We start from the raw sequence: 15,262 nt of genomic DNA, 5'->3' as shown, positions 1-15,262 counted from the left end.
CACAGCCTGGAGCCTGCTTCAGATTCTGTCTCCCTCTCTCTCTGCCCCTCCTCCACTCACACTCTGTCTCTCAAAAATAAATGTTAAAAAAAATTTAAAAAAAGTAATGGAAAATATGTAAGAGTGGGGGCAGGAGAGAGTGGGGCTAGGAGTCCAATATCTGATTCATAGGAATTCCAGGAAAAAAGAAGAGAGAAAATGGAGGGAGGGAATTCCTGAAGATATAACTCAAGAAACAGATTTGAAGGACATGAACCGCTCTACTAAAAAACCAAAGCAGAATCAGGAGTGATGACGATACTATCAATAGTCATAAAACCCAATATTTATTGATTTTGCACTATGTGCCAAGTGCTGTTCTGAGGGCTCTGATGTATTATCTCATTAATCTGCACAACCGCCTTGCAAGAAGGACACTCATGCCTGTTTTAAGAAACACACTATTAAGTTACGTGCCCAGGATCACATGGTTCATAAATGGCATTGTGGGGTTTTGGGCCCCAGTGTTCTAAACAACATCTGCCTGTGTCACCATAACATGTCAGGACACCGTGCCTGAAAAGAAGACCCTAACATTTGCAGGAAGAGACAGAGAAGTGGGACACAGCCAAAGGCATATGAATTGGAGAGTATCGGATTTATCTAACACAGTCTTAGAAATGGGAAGATGATGGAGAGATGCCTTCAAAATTCTGAGGGAATATGATTTTCAAGGCAGAAATCTATACCAGCCAAATTCCCAATTGAGTGTGACAGTAGAAGAGAGACATCTCAAGCATGTGAGGCTCAAACAGTTTACCTCTCAAGCACCCTTTTTAGGAAACAGTCAGAAATATGCTTCAGCAGAACAACAACCGAGAAAAACATGGAACCCCAAAACAGGGAACCCAGCCCAGGAGGAGGCCTGGGGGTGCCATGGGGGGAGACCGAGATCACTGAAAAAGGATGTGGCCATGTGGGGAGAGGTTGGGTGCTGTGAGAGCTAAAAAAAAAAAAAAAAAAATCCTCAACCTCTGTGAATGCAGTAAATAATGAAACTAGAAAACAGCTGAATAAGCATACTTTTCAGTAATATGGAAGAATCTACCAGAAGAAATAGTTAAAAGTGGTGGTCATGGAATGGGAATGGTGGTTGCAGGGGCCACGACAGGGGCTGCTGTTGTTATAAGCCTTTGATTTTTTTGAGTTTTTCTTTACTTTTGATTTTTTAATTTATTTTTTATTCTTTAAAAGAGATTTTATTTTAAAGAGAGAGACAGTGTGTGCAAGTGGGGAAGGGGCAAAGAGAGAGGGAGAGAGGATCTTAAGCAGGCTGCACGCTCAGTGTGGAGCCCGACATGGGGCTCGATCATCCCACGACCCTGGGATCATGTCATGAGCTGAAATCAAGAGTCGGAGGCTCAACCGACTGAGCCATGCAGGCACCCCACTTTTGATTTTTTTAGAATAGTTTTAGGTTCACAGCAAATCTGAGCAGAAGGTTCAGAGATTTCCTACATACCCTCCACCCTCACATATTCCTCCACAATCTACGTCCCCCACCAGGTGGTATATACGTAACACCTGATGATCCTGCATGGACCCGTCCTAGTCACCTGCAGTCCGTGGTTGACATTAGGGTTCACTCTTGGTGTTGTGCATTCTAAGGGTTTGGACAAATGTGTGGTGACATGTATCCACCATTATGATGTCATAGAGAGTAGCTTCCCTGCCCTGCCAATCCGCTGGGCTCTGCCTGTTCAACTCCCACTCCTCTCCCCTGGGAACTAATCTTTTCATTGCCTCTGTAGTTTTTAAGTCTTTGATTTTCCAACTATAGGCATGCATTAAGTTGATTAAGAAAAATGCAGTGGCTTTCACCTAAAACACGGACATCTGGCTTCTTTCGAAATACCAGCTCAGGGCTGTCACCGTGCCTGGGAGCTTTGGATGAAGCTCCATAGCTGGGCATCCTTTTGGATAAGAGTTGTCCTTCTGAGTTTGCTATTGCCCCAAACAGGTCAGCTTTCTTCATTTATTTTACTTCTGTGCCTTGTAGGCTTTGGGTATGTGCCTTGTAGTCGAGTGAATCTCCTCTATACCCTGCTCAGCTGTCAACCTGCCCAGGAGTAAGTGTGTGGAAGGTTCATTAGGGACAGGTTCTTAAGTGCCACTGCTGAGGCTGACACCAGTAGTTCCCCCCCACACAGGGGTCCCATTCCGTATCCCAGAACAGCTTGCTAAATCACGCTGTTTCCAGAAAGCCCCGGTAGTGGATTACATAAGTGGGATTAATGCTGATTCAGTGAAATCCCACTTTGAGAGACTCATCTTGCAGGCAAATGCATTCAAGCCCAATACCCTTAATGGGGGTTGTCTCCACTGAGCAGATGGCAGGTGGCCCATCCGTTCTGCTTTCAGGAGCTTCTCCTACAGCAAATCCACCAGGATGACAAGGACGAAATCGTCTAGTTGGAATGTTGTCAGTAGGAATTATGAAAAGTGTGTTTCATGCCCCCAGGAGTCGACACTCTGGTTTTAGTGGAGTGCTACACAGATCTTTGATCTTCTGGTATGTTGTTTAAAGGATGATTGTCATTCTCGCAAGAGGGACAAGAACTCATGGGGCCCTAGATCAAGGTGGTCCTGACATTCAAAGAGAGCAGTAGGGATTCCTTTTGGTTAAGACAGTGAGAAAGGCAGAGTGCACAAAAAAGCAGCTGTAGCAGAAGCCCGTTCAGTGTGTGTGAATCTCCATCTTGAGAGGTAGCAGCTTAGGAGCTGGTGGGTTAATTTTTCCTCTTAAATCCTCTGTCAACAACACCAAGAAAGTTTCAGACTAGAGGCAACTTTGATGGGCTTTTCAAAACTGCACACTCTTCTTATAGTAACCGTGTTGCAACCAACCACTCTACATGGACATCAGTTTCATTTAAAAACGTGTCAAGGACAAGAGCCACTATGGGGAAGACATCTAAAGGTTAGTGATGGGAACCCACAGCCTTGGGCGTCCCAACAGTGAGTCACCGACAAAGCAAAGATTTGAGCGCAAGTTTCTCTGGGCCCCCAACAGAAATGTATTACGTTAACGTGCTCGGGAGATACTAACAAATGACAAAGCACAACCAAAGGATTTGTCAAACTCCATACACTTCAAGTACACTTTTCTACAATTATAAATTATATTGCTGATTTAATATTTGAGACAGTGGCTGATCACATCGGCTTGGGAAATTTTCCAACCCGAAATTTCCCCACTTTTGAGCCGTGACCCCCCACCCTCCCCAGAGTGGTAGATGTGACGGGTGCCCAAATTCAGCTTCACCTTGGATGTGCTTTGGACCTGCTAATTGTCACTCTCCTTCATATGTTCTCAAGCCAGACCAGGAGGCAAACATTATGGTTTAGCCACACAATGAGTGATTTACTAAAATTAGTTCACTTCTGTTCTGAAGTGCTGATAAGGAATTTGTATGGGGATGAAATAAATAGATGTGTATGATATTAATCTAATACGTCAAGTCCTGTGTAATGACGTATGGGGCAAGGAAGATAATAGCAATGTTCAAAACCTGGAAAGAGCTGATGCTCTTGAGTTCTCTTTGTGTTGGGGTTGTTTTCTTTATAAATCAATCATAAGTATGAAAGGTTTCTTTTGAAAAAAATACTTAAACATTTTTTTAAATGTTTTTATTTATTTTTGAGACAGAGCATGAGCAGGGGAGGGGCAGAGAGAGGGGGAGACACAGAATCTGAAACAGCCTCCAGGCTCTGAGCAGTCAGCACAGAGCCCGATGCGGGGCTCAAACTCACGGAGTGTGAGATCGTGACCTGAGCTGAAGTCAGACGCTCAACCGACCGAGCCACCCAGGCGGCCCCCAAAATACTTTTTTTTGATAGAGAGCGAGTGAGGGAGAGGGGCAGAGAGAGAGAGAGAGAGAGAGAGAGAGAGAGAGAGAATCTTAAGCAGGCTCCACGCTCAGCATGGAGCCTGATGCAGGGCTCGATCCCATGACCCTGGGATCATGACCTGAGCTGATATCAAGAGTCAGATGCTCAACTGACTGAGCCACCCAGAGGCCCCATGAAATGTTTCTAAGGCACTGATCATGCAGGGTGGGTGAAGAGAACCCCTAACTAGAAAATGCCTCCCTCCATTACTCAGTATTTTCCTAAGTATTTTCTGTGGGCCATCCATATCAGCATTACATACAGAACTCGTTAAATAAGTAGATTCTGGGGGCTACCTCCTGCCCCCAGGCCTAATGAAAGAGGGTTTCTGGGGGAGAACCGGGGAGTGGGCATCTTGTAGCAAACCTCCCAGATGATTCTCAAGTACGTTAAAGTTTAGGAATCTGGATATTTCCAAAGGCCCCACATGGTGTGTGGTGCTATAGATTGTGGGAATGAGACGAGATAATAGCAAGTTTGGAGTATTCAGCATCCAGTCTGATGGACAGGGTCACAAGGTCAGCGTGTCACCAAAGGCTAAATGATTCAAACCCTGAGGACATTTAAGTGGTGAAAAACACGTATTTGTTTCTAGTGAATGCCTCATGTTTCAGCTTCACCTCGAATGACATCGAACAGGTTGTTTAATCTACTTCAAACCCAATTTTGTTTTTCTCATTAAAGAAAGCAGTGGCGGAAAGAGGTGAATTTTAATCCTCACCTGCATTTAGTATGAAGGCCAAGGACAAGAGGGTCACTATAAAAGATGAACATTTTGCTAAGGTGTAGATAATTTGAATGCAAATGCATGGCAACCTTTTGAGAAGAGAAACTCAGGTAGAAGCTGGGACTTCAGTGGGAAAATGGATAAAATCTGAAGATATCCACAACAATGAATAAAAATGTCAGAATGATGGGAACAACTCAAAATTCTACCCCCACCCCCACCCCCACCCCCGTTCCCTACCAACCCTTAATTCTTCCCTGAAACACTGGCATTTTGGAGGATAAATTTTGGAAGCGGGAAGGGTAGTACAAGATGGAAGGAAGGAAGTGTGGGAGGAGTTAAGGCGGAGAAAAAGAGGCAGGTATCCGCAGGGCACAAAGCTCATTCCTCCAGAAAAGTGAGTGGGAGTTATGTGGTGGAAAAAAACCAAAGTCCTCCCATCCTCAGGCCATCGTCCTTCTGGCCCTGAGTACTGATGAGATGGTACTGTCCCAAACGTCTTCACTCGGCTTTATTGCCTGCTTTGTCTACGTTGGGCTGCTCTCCTTTAAGACAAAATTGGATGCATGGAAACCCTTTGCTCAGGATGAAAGAAAACCCACTTCCTTAGAATCCGAGTTCTTAGACCAGCTTCAGCTTAACCCAGGGAGACTTTGTTCGTGAGTAGACATCTGTGCTTTTGCTGGATAGGTTCTTGCTTTTCCATTTTATTTATGTATTCTTTCCCACCAAAGAGTATAAAATACTTAAAAATTGACCAGGAATGTGGTAAATGTGAGCTTCATATCCGGGATGTTCCTACAATGGATGGAGGCACTTACAAAATTTTGGGAGCAGTGGTAATAATGATTGGCTAAGGCCATTTAGGAAAATAAATATGATTTGCATGTTGGATTTTTTTTTTAATAAGCAGGTTGTTTAGCAGGAATTTCAGGAAAATGTGTGTAATTAGTAGTTACAACAAGCTTAAGACAATTATTTTTAATAATACATTTATACAACTAAAACTCTTTTACTTAACACATGAATACAAGTAATAATTGCTCTTGCTGGAATATGTCATAATGATTTTGTAGAGTACATTATTAACCTCCATGACAGCATGGGAAGTGATTATCATTCTAACCATTTTTGCAGATGAGAGAATGAGTAATAGGGATCAAATGACTTGCTAGTTTCAGAAGCAAGCTGGTTATACCAATCTTGAGACTGTTTCTATCCTACCCATCACATGTCTAGGAAGAAAATCATTAAAAACCAGTACAGGGAAGTTCTTTATTTTGATCAAGTTACTATGGCTAAAACAATTGTCTTGGGGAAACTTGAAAATGCAGTAATGCATGTGGTTGTTTATTGTGTATCATTGATTTTATCTTGCTATCTCCTGCCTAGTATTGAGAAAAATCTAGGTCAGAAGAAAGACCTACATCATTCTGAATATTAATCCCCTGAGATCCTTACCTAATTGAGGGAGAACACATAATGAAGTGTGCCTGATCTTTTTTCTTTCTTTTCCATAATGAGTTCTCATGATTCCTTAAAATAGAAGAGAAATGTCTCTTAGATTGAATGTGTAGATAATGGTGTGTGTAATAGGGTATCATCAGGGACCCAGGACAAGTTTGATTTCCCGAGAAGAAAGACGTCACTGTCCAGGTCTAATTCCGTCCATTTCTCATGCTCCATTACTGGGCTGAGAAGATAGGCATTTCCAGGTTAATAGTCTTGTACCCTAAATTGGGATTCAATATGGCGGTCGCTTTGTCAATGCTAAGTGTAAGCAGTGAGTCCTGGTGAGTAAGGGCTTCAAACACATAGAGTCCAACTCTGAGCCTTTGCTGCCTTCCCAGGTATGTGGCTTGGACCCTCTTTACAAATGTGGTGCTTCACGAGGGGGCTCCTTGTTTTCCTTTCCAAGCTCAGGTCTCTTGGATTCCTGAGGAATCCTATGTTTCCGCTCATGATGCTGACAACCTTAGGGTCTGGTTGCACCATCCACTGTTCATCTCCTTGTCCCCAGGCACCGGTGTGGTGAACGGGCATGAAGTCAGCGCACAGACATGTCTGCTGAAACATGACCACATCCCTGTTTCTCTGTCCCCAAAGCCTCCCGTGCCTGCCCACATACTGCTGGTGCTGCTGATATCTTTAGATATCACACCGTTCTGCCCTCTCCATGCCTTTCCTGGGTTCAAGCTTGTGTTAGCTCTCGCTTGAACGTAACCATTGCATAGCATCTTTGAGCACCTACTGTTTCGTTTCTAGACACTGACGATGTCCGGGCACAGTACGGATGAAGTTCGAATCGTAGCAGCATTAGGACAGGTGACGATGTTTTCCTGAAACTGATTCGTTGATGTTAGGTTGCCCCATCAAAAGTGCATTTTTTATATTTTTCTGTTTGTTGTCTAATTGCTCTAACGTTTTTTTTTTCCTTTGAGCCAAATGGGTCTCTTCCCACCCCCATCCATGGAGACCTGGATAGCATGTGTGAGGACTGCTGGAAATGGTCCCACAGACAGAGGAGCATCAGATTGTGATTTATGTAACCAGCCCCATTCTCGTCACGTAGCCGTGAGCGACCTGTGAGGCCCCACCTGGTCTCCCTGCTTCCCCATTTTTGCTTTCTCACCTGTTATTCACACTGCTGTCAGATTACCCTTCCTGGAGCCCAGCTCTGATTCCATCACTGCCCTGCTTTGCTCAAAAGCCATTAGTGGTCCCACTTCTAACCCAGTCACGCCCTCATGCCTTGCTGGGTCTTTATGGTGCTACCCACTCTGGTCCCAACTGATCTTTCCGTGGAATGGGGCAGCATCTGTGAAAGTGTCCCGCACGGTGCCTGTTCACGTTTCAAAACCACATATTCCCTTCCGTGGATCCCTGGTTCCAGTTCCTCTAAACTTAACGTCTGTTCCCAGGAAACCTCAGGGATGTGTCCTCCAGGGTCTCAGCGGCTGGTGTTACTTCTCTGCACACGGTGCAGCCTTGGCTGTTGGGGTCTCCCAGTGCTGCCTCCTAGTCTACATTCTGAAACTCCTCTGAGGGATGTCACGGCTTTCTCACATTTCAGTAGTTACCCGGACCTCAGGCTGTAGGTGCAGTTTTGTTCTTCCTCTTGGAGCCCCCATCCTGGCGCCTTGCTCGACCTCGCACTCAGCTCAGAGTATTAACAGCAGTGCCCAGGGTGCATGGGACACTTCCAGGTGCCTGGCCGGGTGCTCAGTGCTTCGGTACATCGTATTAGTCTTCAAAGAGTGTGTGAAGAAGGTGCTTTTTAGAAATCCCTATTTTGCTGTGAGTGGAGGAGAGGCTTGCCCAAGGTCAAACAGCTGGTGAGGAGCAGAGCTGGGATTGAACCTGGGTGGGGAGATTTTATCCACCAGGCTGTGCTGTCAGCTGTTGGTTGTAGACTTCGCGAGTGAGTGAATGAATGAATGAATGAATGAGTCGTGCAAAGGGTACCTGACTGGGAAGTGGCGAGTGTTTTGTTCAAATCACCACTCATCCTAGGAAACAGTGGAAGATATGCCTTCTAACAGAAGGAGCGGCTCCCTGGTGCACTCTGTTTTCGTGACGGTAATGCTGTGGTGGGTGATGCTCTGCCGAAGGGACAGAAGTCCCGGGGCTGGGTTCTCAGATGCCAACAGCTCATGTTACAAATGTACATCCTTGCCCACTTGTGTAGATCACTGAGTATTCCAACCCAAATATTCTGTGGAATGAGAAGCTATTCAAAAATTATTTCTTTACCTCTTGGATCGAGCATCTTCATGCTGAACAAATCAATAGCCTGAAAATGAATTTTTAAAAAGACATTTAAAAAAGTCAGTGTTCTTTCAAGAAGGGAAAGTGTCCTGTATCTCACCTGCAGATAAATAAATACAATCTGTGGTTCTCTGTGTTTCATCCTTCCAGCCTACAAGCTATCAAACACTTAAATATTTAAAGCCTCAAATTAACTTCAAGATAACACTAAAATGCACCAATGTCCTTTACCCTGATAAGAAGAGCAATGAATGATTTTAAATTAATGCCAAGTGTACATGCTCTGAATATATTAAGGAAGCCCTGTAATTTGTATGCCTGGCTGAGCCTACGATCTCTCTCCTGCTTTCTGCAGTTGAGGAGGATTGGTTGGTGCTCATTTAACAGTACCAGTGACAAATGGCCCTGTGACTTTCAAAGGCAGGCAGTGGGAGAAAGCGGGCTGCAGCTCTCGGCTCTGCTTCCTTTGAAGTCCCTTGTTGTGTTAATCCCCAGCCTTGGGCTCCCTGCCCTGTTGTTTGCAGTGTGGACCCTCACTCGGTCTGAGTTGATTCTCACCAGCATCCTCGGAGGTGGGCAGGGGATGGCTTACTAAGTACCCTTTAACAAGTCAGCAAACTGAGGCACGGGAAGTTTGAGCGGCTTGCCAGAGTTCAGTGCTGTTTTGTTACTTCTGTCCTTTGGGATTTTGGGAGGTCAAGTTGCCATGGTCTTTCAGAATTAAGATATGCACCACCTGTGACCATGAGGTTGCTTCTTGGGTCTTATCCCATATCTACCGACGGGGGAAGGTCTCGCAGGCATATGGTGGAGAGGAAAAGAAAAGGCACCTTGTAGGCAAACAATACAGTGTTTATGTAAGAAAGAATTCTGTGTATTTCCATATGTAGAGATTGAGGTTTCCAAGTGCCAAGTAGAGAGATACCCAGCAGTTGTTAGCCGTGCTTATGTCTGGGGAGGCGGGGGGGGGGGGGGGGGAGCGGGGCAAGGAGACTTCCAGGGGGAATTTCCCTCCATAATATTATCGTTTCCCCTGCTTCCAGATGTAGTGGATCGCTGTGGTTTTCGTGCCAGTAGCCTCATTGTGGGAATTCTCAGTTTTTTGATAGAGTGAATGTTGCAGTCTAAGATACAGAAAGTTTAGAATGTCTGCTTTTTGCTACTGTGCCATTCACTCATGCTTCAGAAATGGCCCTAAAGGAAGCAAGCACATGCTTGGGTTTGGATAGCCTCAAAGGAGCGGGGGAGGTACTCGATGCCTGATATTTAACGCGGAAGTCAGCAAATATCTCAGGTGTCCCTGTTCGTAGTTGTGCGAAACCTTGTGCTTTTTTTTCCTTGTGCTCATTATGATGGGAATTAACTAGATTTCCCAGTGTGTATTTATTTCCTAAATGCCTGTTTTACCCTCAGGCTTGTGAGCTTCTTAGGTAAGGACTGTGAATGAATGAATGAATGAATGAATGAGACCTTGTCATTCGTTCGGCCATTTGATATTAGTTTCCTAGGCTGCCACGACCAATTGCCACAATCAGCGTGGGTTAAGACAACAGAAATTTATTCTCTCACATTTCTAGGGTCAGAAGTCTGAAATCAAGGTGACAGGAGGGCCATGCACTCTCCAAATGCTCAAAGGAAGGATCTTTCTTTGCTCCTCCCAGCTTCTGGTGGTTGCTGGAGACCCTTGGGTTTCATTGGCTTGTAGATACATCATTCCAATCTCTACCTCCCTCTTTCCGTGGCAGCCTTCTGTGTGTTTGTGTCTGTGACTCTTCTCTTCTTGTAAGGACATCAGTCCTATCGGATTAAGCGTCCAACTTACTCCAGTATGATCCTACCTTAACTAATTGTATCTGCAACAGCCCTATTTCCAAAGAAGCTCGCATTCTGAGGTTCCAGGAAGGACATGAATGGGGGGGGGGGAAGGGGGATCCTGTTCAACCCAGTGCAGGAGCTGTAAAGAAAAACAAGAAAATTAGATAGTTCAGTGGATATTGGGGCCAAGTATTTCACTGTTGGAAAAGCGGACTAGAACCAGAGGCTAAAGCAAAAAGCAAGGATGGAAGGACATGGGCAAGGAGAGGGCAGATGACATTTCTTTGAGAAACATTTTGTGAATCTTTTATTTTACTGTATTTTATTTTTTATTTTATTTTATTTTTGAGAGAGAGAGGGTGTGTGTGTGCCAGGGGGGTGAGGGACAGAGGGAGAGAGACAGAGACAGAGAGAGAGAGAGAGAGAGAGAGAGAGAGAATCTTAAGCAGTCTCCACGCTCAGTGTGGAGCCCGGTGTGGGACTTGATCCCACCACCCTGGGATCATGACCTGAGCCAAAATCAAGAGTCACATGCTCAACCAACTGAGCCACCCAGGTGTTCCATGAATGATTTTTTAAAATGCCTGTGGCATTGAAGGAGCCCTGACTTCTGTCCCAAGCACCTTACCCCTGCAGGCACCTTACCCCTGCTGGGTGCACGTGGGTGACCCCTTCCTGCTGCTGAGACTTTGAATTGAAGGGTGGTTGGGTGACATCATTTTTAACTGCCCCGATGGCTTGTGAGAAGCATGTGGAAAGACTTTTCATAAAGAGAAAGTTTCTCCCTTTCTCTCTGGAAGAGGCCTCGCCTGCATTCCGCAGAAGAAAGAGGCCCTTGACTTCGTAGGTGAAGAATAAGCCTGAAGAGGTTCCCCAGATGTGCACCAGCTTGCCAGGTTCTGAAAATCTCCATGTGAGTTCATCGGACCGTATTCTCTTACCTGTAGAGCTCATCTAGGACACCAGTTGTTCTTTTTAAAAATTTTTAAACGTTTATTTATTTTTGAGAGACAGAGAGACAGAGTGTGAGCGAGGGAGGGGCAGAGAGCGAGGGAGACACAGAATCGGAAGCAGGCTTCCAGGCTCTGAGCTGTCAGCACAGAGCCCGACGCGGGGCTCGAACCCACGAACCGTGAGATCACGCTCTGAGCCGAAGTCAGACAGGACACTTAATCGACTGAGCTGCCCAGGCGCCCCTCTTTTTTTTTTTTTTTTTAAAGATATAATTAACATGTAACATTGTGTAAGTTTAAGGTGTACAACCCGTCGATTTGATACACTTACATATTACAGTATGATTCCTCCCGTATCAGTAGCTAATACCTCTGTCACGTCACATAATTGTCACTTCTTTTTTGTGATGGGCACATTTGAGATCGGGTCTCTTAGGAACTTGGAAGTATAGCGTAGTGTAGTGTTGACTCTAATCATTATGTTGTACATTAAATCTCAAGCCAATTCATCTTCTAGTTGCAAGTTGTATCCTTAGACAAATTCTCCCACCTCCCCCTCTTCCCAGCCCCTGGTGACCACTGTTTCTACTGTTTTTGTGATTCCCCATATATGTGATAACATGCATCCTTTGTCGTTCTTTGTCTGGCTTATTTTACTTGCGTAATGCCCTCATGTTTCATCCATGTTTTGCGATCGCAGGATTTTGGTCTTTCTCGTGGCTGAATAATATTCCACAGTTCGTGTGCCCGTGTGTGTGTCTCACTCTTCTTTATCTGTTCATCCATTGTCAGGTGCTTAGGTTGTTTCTGTATCTTGGCTATTGTGACGAATGCTGCAGGGAACATGGGAGTGCAGGTAGCTTTTCAATACCTTGTTTTCACTCCCTTTAAACATATACCGGGAAATGGAATTGTTGGATCATATGGCAGCTCTATTTTTTAATTTTCTGGGGGGCCTCTGTACGTTTCTCTGAAGTGGCTGAACCAGTTTACATTCCCATTAAGGCTCCCTTTCTCTCTACATCCTTGCCAACCCTTCTTATCTCTGGTCTTTTTTTTTTAAATTTTTTAAATGTTTATTTATTTTTGAGAGACAGGGACAGAGCATGAGCGGGGGAGGGACAGAGAGAGAGAGGGACACACAGAATCCAAAGCAGGCTCCAGGCTCTGAGCCGTCAGCACAGAGCCCGACGTGGGGCTCGAACTCACGAGCTGTGAGATCATACCTGAGCCGAAGTCAGATGTTTAACCCACTGAGCCACCCAGGTGCCCCATCTCTGGTCTTTTTGAGGAGAATTATTCTAACAGGTGGTTGTGATTTGCATTTCCCCTGATGGTTAGTGATCTGAGCACCTTTTCATAGACCTGTTGATCATTTGGAGTCTTTCTTGATTCTCCTTTTACCGCCGAATCCTGACCTGACCCATTAGCATTTCCTGTCAGCTTTAACTTCAGAATGCATGACTCTTTCTCATTCTCTCCCCCGTAAGGTTACTTTTATCTTTTGCCAAGACTTCTGCAATGGTCTGTAAGCTCCTTTTCTTATTCCCGAACTCTTCCCCTCTCCCGTGTTCCCATCGAGTCATCGCACGGCAGCCAAAGCCATTTTTCAAAGCGCGCAGATCCATTGTGTCATTCCCTTGTTTAATCCTCGCTCACAGCCCTACCCTCACAGTCAGACACATGCCACCAGGGATCTCTCCCTACTTCTCTGCTGGACACAAGATAAGCTCCCCTCCCCCAATTTAGAGCCTACCCTACAAAGCAGGGAGAAGGAGGAGCCTTCGTGGGCTGGGCTTACCCTGCGTGATCTGAAGTCAAGTTCCCGCCGCTGGTGAATAGAATTTTAGAAATTCAGTTCAAGTGTGAAAAAAAAAACCAAACAAACCAGTCTTACCTTCACGCAGTGCCCGAGTTTGTCGCTTGAAAAGTTTGGTTCTGGGGATCATGTCATTCTTGTAACCCGGCTTTGATGATAACATCTGGGTAAGGGCGTGGCTGTTACTTCTCTATCCTTGTGTCTTACGTGGGACCTGGCGCACGTGGCCGCTTTTTCTCTTGCGGAAATTCTCACGTGTGTTTTCCTGCCTGACGTCCAAGGGAACGGAAGCTCCTTACAGACGGGAACCTGCTTTGCCCCTGCTTAGCTAGTCCCGTGGCACTCCTCAGCCTTCCCCAGCAAGTCTGGCCGTTCTGCCTAGGACAGTCAAGCCAGAGCTTTGAACTAGAATTACACAGTTGGGCTCAGTGTTTGGCTCCAAAATTGCTTCCTTAGGAGCCGGAAGATCTTTGCTCTCTTTTTCAGGAGACCTGGCTTTGTTCGCCCCAAGAGTCATGCGTGGGACCTTCTCCTAGGCTGTGCCCGGGGAGCAGGAGAAGTGAAAGATAAACAGGTCTCTGCTGCAAAAGGGCTTTCTTTCCCTCCCTCCCTCCCTCCCTTCCTTCAATTTAATTTTTTTAATATGAAATTTAATGTCATATCGGTTTCCATACAACACCCGGTGCTCATCCCAAAAAGGGCTTACTTTCATGGGGAGCCGGAGAGGTAGCTGGCAATAAGAAAGCTCAGGAAACGTGGTAACAGGACGTGTTCATGGTCCTGAGGCAGCTCGGGGGAGGGAACCACCAGTTCCGCTAGGGGAAACCCAAGTAGGCTTCCTAGCGGAGAGGCCGTTTGGGCTGGCCCTTGGTAATTGAATGGAATTTTCCCAGCCGGATCCGGCGGCTGGTGGAGGTGGAGAATTGGAGGAAAGAACAGCGCGTGCAAGGGGACGGAGGTGCTTTGTTCCAGAAGCACGGGGCGGTCAGGGCAGCTGGAGCCCCTCCCACGAGCGTGGGGATCTGAGTTGCCTGATACTTGGGGGTGGATTTCTGGTTCTTGTTTTCAAGTGTTAGATAAAGGTTCTTAACTTTCAGTTTCTCTAATTAAATAATTATGGCATGATGGCAGCTCTCATTATTTTGACTCCATTCCCACCTCTGCAGATTCACAACAATCTCCTGTCTTATAAAGATAACGCATCCAGGCTGAGCCCAGAGTGTCTGTCTGTGGGGAGGCAGAGGAGGTCAGGCGTTGCCTCAGGCAGGAGAGAGGGAAGTTCTCCGTGACCTTCAGAAACTGTTAACATTTTGAGGCCATCCGGTATGATGCCCGGGAACAGTGATGCAGAATGCGTTGTCTCAGGGATCCCAACAGCAGCAGATTCTTGCAAAGTGGAGTAGTTTGGCTGCTTTTAACTAAGCAGATTGTGCCCAGAGCAGCAGGAAATCATGGGGGACCTGGAAAATTCCTGCCTGATCCCAGAAGCAAGGGCCTTCACTCCAGCGCCCTGGGACTCTGGGGGTGGGGGGAGGGTGCACTCCCTTGACAAGTGCGTGGAGAGACAGGCCTGCCAGCAGGCACAGGGGTGGGCCAGCCTGGCGGGAGCTTGAGGGAGAGGAGGGGAGATGACCGCCGTGGGCCAGGCCCTGCCAGACGCTGAACGTTGGCCGGGTGAGGCAGCCGGCAGGTGGCACAGGGGAAGTTGGAATTTTGACTGGTTCTGGATGATTTCTGGAGGGGTGGGATCAAAGGGGAGGGTCTCTGCCATCTGCTCTGTGAGTCTGGGGTGGTGATAACAGGGATAGACTGAGCACAGAGCAGAGGCCCTTAGGAAGAACACACGGGAAGTCCCAGGTGCCCGCTCGGTCCCAGACACTGTCCACTTCTGAGGCTGTCTTGTCTCCCGTCCCCCTTGCCCACTGGCCGTGGAGTTAGGCACAGGACTGAGATCAGACTGTTTGGGTTTGTCCCCGCACCATCCGCTCTGAGAAAACTGTGTAACATCCCCAAGCCTCAGTTTCTTTCTCTCTAAAGCAGGGATGGTATCCTAGGAGAGTCAGCATCAACCAAGGTTTGAATGTCCTTGTAATTTGCTCCTTGGACAGGGCTCCACTACTCCTGTTTCTGCCTTCTGTCCCCTCAGACGAGGGCCCAGGCATGGGGACAGGAGGTGGGCGGGTGTCGATGGGAGGTACAGAGGTACTGGGAAGATCAGAATGTTCTCTGGGTTTCTGCACACCTTTCTTC

The 15,262-nt window shown here is 46.4% G+C and overlaps 1 protein-coding gene across 1 annotated transcript in view; it reads left to right on the top strand.

The window, feature by feature from the left end:
- The first annotated feature begins 1,754 nt into the window (after positions 1-1,754).
- CD2H10orf90 (chromosome D2 C10orf90 homolog) overlaps positions 1,755-15,262 on the top strand; it is a 259,408-nt gene continuing 245,900 nt past the window's right edge. The window contains exon 1 of the mRNA XM_053207042.1: positions 1,755-1,999. The gene's annotated coding sequence lies outside the window, so the exon portion shown is untranslated. The remainder of the gene's footprint in view (positions 2,000-15,262) is intronic.

The sequence above is a fragment of the Acinonyx jubatus genome, chromosome D2, assembly GCF_027475565.1.
Source record: "Acinonyx jubatus isolate Ajub_Pintada_27869175 chromosome D2, VMU_Ajub_asm_v1.0, whole genome shotgun sequence".
NCBI lineage: Eukaryota > Metazoa > Chordata > Mammalia > Carnivora > Felidae > Acinonyx > Acinonyx jubatus.
The sequence above is the reverse complement of the archived record's forward strand: the minus strand, read 5'-3'. Positions and strand labels throughout refer to the sequence as shown.